Raw genomic sequence first — 4,492 nt, forward strand, 5'->3', positions numbered from 1 at the left:
TAAATGTTTTAACTGACTTTGCGTGAAAATATTTGCTTAATTTGTAGACAACTTCTGATTTGATTAAATTTTTTATGTTTAAACAAAATTGTAATTATAGATAGATTAGTATCTTATAAAACACACTTTTATATCTTATTTTACATATGTATATTTTCTTTTTCTAACTGGCCCTTTTATATGCGCAATTTTATCTGCGGTATAACATAAGATTACAGATGTTTTGAACTCAGAAGTTAAATTAAAAGAAGTTAAAGTTGGACGGTTGGAAAAGTTTCAATCCCAAGTAAAATGTGTTATAATTTTTTTTTTTAAATACTTTTTTTTTCAATTTTTGATTTTTACAAATTTATTTCATCTACTATTCTTTATTAAAATGTAATTTCTGAGTAATAACTAATAATTCATTATAAAATTAGCGTAATATTTTACTAAAGGTAAAATATTTTTTTTCGCAATCTATTAATATTTTTTAGGGTCAAATAAAAGAATCGTTAATAAAAAGGGATTTCTTAAAAATAAATGAGTTTTAACGCTTCAAATGTTTAAAACTTCATGACGCTTGTTTCGAAGCAGTTGTTAAAAGTTTTAGAATGTGAAAAAGTTTGGTATATAGTTTCCACCACTTTTCGCGAGGAAAAAAAAATCTTAAATTTTTTGCAATGCATGAAGTCACATTTTTTATAGAGTTTTTCACTGTTAAAGTTTTATTTATTTATTTATTTACTTGATACTGACAACATTAATTTTCATGCGCATTATAATCAATTTATGATTTCATTGTAAAAACATTCGGCTTACTAAACAGTTAAAGTGATATATTCGCCCCAATTTTTTTAAACAATTGTCAATTTGTCAATTTTACATAGTTTTTAGCCCGATAGCTACAGTTCTGTACTTAATGTATTTAATTTACCAGAACCCCAAAATATCGACAACTATACACCAAAATCTTTTACAGTGTACACTGAGAAAAAAAAATGGTGAAAACTACCAGAATATGGTAAAAATTACAGTTTTTCTGGCTCTGTAAAGACACCAAAAAGCTACGTAATTTTTAACAAAGCCCTTTTGACAACGATTTTGGTAAAATAAAGAATAAAATATATGGTTAAATAAATCTGTGATAAAATTCAGTAAATGTGGTAAAATTTGCTAATTTTATTATGATAACTTAGAACAGCGGCTTCTAAAAGGTTTTCCGAAAGTTTGGACTTTTTTTTTTAAACCAGTAATGATTTTTTTATTTATATTTATATCCAATCATTATTTATTTAATATATAGGAAATAAATAATAAATAATTTATATCCCATCATTATTTATTTAATATGTAGGCCTTCTTAGGAAATTATTCAAGCAAAATGTCAGTGAAAAAGATTATATTATTTTTTCTACATAATAATAATAATAATTACATTAATCATCAAGCTCTTCAATTCAAAGAAAATAATCAAATTCAACAAATAAAGAAATGTGTTTCTCTGATAATTATTCTCTATGTTTATAAGTTTTTCGTTTTCATTTCATTGAAAACCATAATTCAGCTTAGGTATTTCATTTTCAACTTATGAATAAACAAAAACCGAATTCTCAACTAGACTAAATGCCGTTTCAGATATGAGAATTCTATTGTCTGACATAACATCTAATTTTAAAACTGTTTTGAATAAAATTATTTCAAAAAAATAATTCAAATTCTACCATTAAATATTTTCAAAATGATTAGTAGTGTTTCTTTAGTTAATACGTTCCACTATTCTTAATGAATTTTATTTAATCGAATTTTATTTAATCGATATTTAATCTTTATGAATTTTATATAATCGAGTTACTGAGGATTTTTTAGAAAAGTTGTATTATTTACAAAAGCTTTATTAATAATAAAATTTTTATCTACGACAGCTGCGTAATTTACAAAAATACAAATAAACTTTTTCGAATAATTAACTTTAAAATAAAAAGTAAGATGACATAGATTTTAAAAAGATATTCGCGTGCAAAGTAATTATATCGAGTAAATTTTCAACTTTTACTAAAAGTTCAAGTATTGAGGCCACCTTGTCATTGTTATCACTAATTGACACATTTCAAGTTAGAACCTCAAACCATGCATGTGAATAAATTACAGGAGAGCTCGAAGGCGATTTATAGTATGATCAACTATTCTTTTTAAAAGAAAAAAAAATCGAACGTCAAAACATGATGTTAGTTAAGTTCCATTAATTGTAGTTTCAAAGCTCCTTTTGTAACAAAATTACTGTTTGGAGGTTTAATGGTAGTGTTAGGGCATGACGGCTTTGTTTCCTAATTTAATAATAAAGAAAAAAAAATAGGGAGGTATTCAGGATTATAAACAGGTGATGACCGTGATCTAGTTGTCGAATAAAAATGAAACATTCTCTTAGCTATAGCTTTTCAAATATATTTTCGTTCAATACCAATCTATTTAATATTTTCGATTTTAATAATTCCAATGATGCTTACTTAGCTTTAGTAATGGTAATAAATGCAAAAAACTATGTACTAAAAAGGAAAATTAATGGAGAAACGGCCCTGATTCGTTTAGAAAAACCGTAAAAAATCATCTTACTATTATTAACGCCAGTGATGCTTAATTTATTTTGGCTACTGGTATTATGATAAATGGTGCAGTTTTAGTAGATACCGAAAATACTAATATAGTAACTAAGTACCATGTTAGTATACTTGGTGCTTGACCTAATTAAAACTGCGCCAATAAAATGCGTTTTTAATATAGAGGCTGCACTGTAAAAAATGAATACTAAAATTTTACGATTCCTTTTTCTTCGTTTTTGACGAAACCGTGTCCTGGTATATGTTTTCGTCAAAGTGTCGAAATAATTATCGTCAATTCTTCGAAGAAATGAATTTCGTCAAAATTAAAGAAATATTTGTATTCTTTTTCTTTTCTATTATTTTTCATTCCACTTCCTTTTCCAAGAAGAAAAAAAAAACTATTGGCGTTTAATCTATTAAATTTTTCTAATAGTAATTTTACCGTGGGCACCATATAGGTGGATCAATGATACCCAAACACAACAAAGACTGAAAGATAAATTACACCCATATCCGAAACGGGATTCGTACCCGGGATTTACCTGATACTAGGCCAACTCCTAGACCACCTTACAGGCCTTCCGCTTTATTGTCACTTTATTTCCGATTGTCTACTCTTCATTCTAATTTTGTCAACCTAGTCACTACAATTTCGTCACTACGATGAGGTTCCCTAAGTGAGCAAACATGTATTTGAGAGTTCGTACTTCAAATCACATGATTTAGAGATGAATTAATTTTCAAAATTAACGAAATACAGCTTAAGGATTGCTGAATCGTCAAACGAGATAGTTTTTCTTTATTTCTTTTTTCTTTTTGAGAGAGTTCGGAAATAGGTTTTAACGTCCCATCGCAAAGAATAAGTACAAGAAAAAATTGCTCGATTGTGGTAAATTTTGAATATCACGACTTGACCTCGAACAACAACATCATGATACTGTATACCGTTATTCTTTACAGTGTCTGGCCAAATTATTCGACGCACTGTAAGATTCTATGTAAAATCTTCATGATCAGGTCATACTATATAGCATTGTTGTTTTTACGCGGATGAAACCGGTTTACACTTGATTATGCTCATGTATCAATTGGTTCACATTGTAATGCAATACGTTAAAAATAATTACAAACAGGGAGTATATGAAAAATCTCCAGAATAAAAATCCATTACATGTGTGTTTAAATATAAAAATATTGCGCATAAACTGATGCAAAACATGTCATTATTAAAACACTACAGTGCGTCTTATAATTTGATCTAATTATTATAACATACTAATATAGTACCTGATATAATAAATATTCTACATTTCTATAATATATCGTCTAATTTATCCAATCGTTGAATTAACATTATGTATCGTCTAATTTAACCGATTGATGATACACGAACGTAAATAAGTGCAAACCGGTTTCAGTCTCGTAAATACAATAAAGCTGTATACTATCCCACCTGATAATTAAGATTTTACATAGAATCTTATAGTGCGTCTGATAATTTGATCAGGAACTGTATTTTGATGGATTTCTAAAACTATAATTTTCTTCATCTAACTACATGAAGCCATCGGGAAAAGCAGCAAATAATAGTAATACATAATGAAATGATGGTAATTATTTTATTTTTATTAATTATGTCAGTATATGTCTTTTAGTTTTGTGCATGATTTCGCAGCGTTCTTTAGCGCTGATTTATTGATAATTTATCTTTTTTTCCCCACTCCGTACAAAAAACGGGCGTTAGGCTAGTTTATTAATAATTTAATGGGCAAAATACTTAACATTTTCAATTGATATTGTATTCCCCAAATATGATTTTTTTAGACAAACTTTAACATTGTTTCAATATGGTCGGAACAAAGTATGGTTTTATTGTGTGCTTTCAGCTCAGATCTAATTAATACTCGCTGTCT

This window comes from Parasteatoda tepidariorum, chromosome 3 (genome assembly GCF_982258835.1).
Source record: "Parasteatoda tepidariorum strain Cologne lab strain chromosome 3, Ptep-v5.0, whole genome shotgun sequence".
NCBI lineage: Eukaryota > Metazoa > Arthropoda > Arachnida > Araneae > Theridiidae > Parasteatoda > Parasteatoda tepidariorum.